Source organism: Galeopterus variegatus, unplaced genomic scaffold, assembly GCF_000696425.1.
Source record: "Galeopterus variegatus unplaced genomic scaffold, G_variegatus-3.0.2 Scaffold585, whole genome shotgun sequence".
Taxonomy (NCBI): Eukaryota; Metazoa; Chordata; class Mammalia; order Dermoptera; family Cynocephalidae; genus Galeopterus; species Galeopterus variegatus.
The window spans coordinates 282,498-282,933 of NW_007726696.1; the positions used below are offsets into that span (position 1 = coordinate 282,498).

Consider the following 436-nt stretch of genomic DNA (forward strand, 5'->3'; position numbering starts at 1 on the left):
GGCCGGCCCATCTCTTAGCATTTCTAACATTGTGAAGGAAACCCTAAGTGGTTTCTAACCTCCACAACTACCCAAGACACAGACTCCCTAAGAGCCAGCGGCGTATGGAAAAAGGAGTGATTTTAATTCCAACATTCTGCTGACATTCATCGAGTGCTTTCAAGGTTTATATAAACAGAACGCCCTGCTTGAAACACCACTTTGAGTTCCAGTTGCGCAATGGCGCCTCTAATGGGCTGCTGTTGTGGTTTCTGTCTGCAGTGTGAGCCTTTGTGTTTTAATATTCAGAGGCACAAGGAAGCAGGGAAATTATAGCTGGGGAAGCCCGGGCTTGGTTTTTCATCATCCAAGTTAGATTTGGCTGAATGGAGGGAAAACATCCTTTTAAAAGGGTGGTAAATGGAAATAATAATCTCTTACATTTACAAAACCCTGG

General features: G+C 44.0%; 1 protein-coding gene across 1 annotated transcript in view; it reads right to left on the reverse strand.

Moving 5' to 3' along the window:
• LOC103588554 (calmodulin-binding transcription activator 1) overlaps nt 1–436 on the reverse strand; it is a 284,950-nt gene that overhangs the window by 144,040 nt on the left and 140,474 nt on the right. The gene's annotated exons all lie outside the window — the stretch shown is intronic.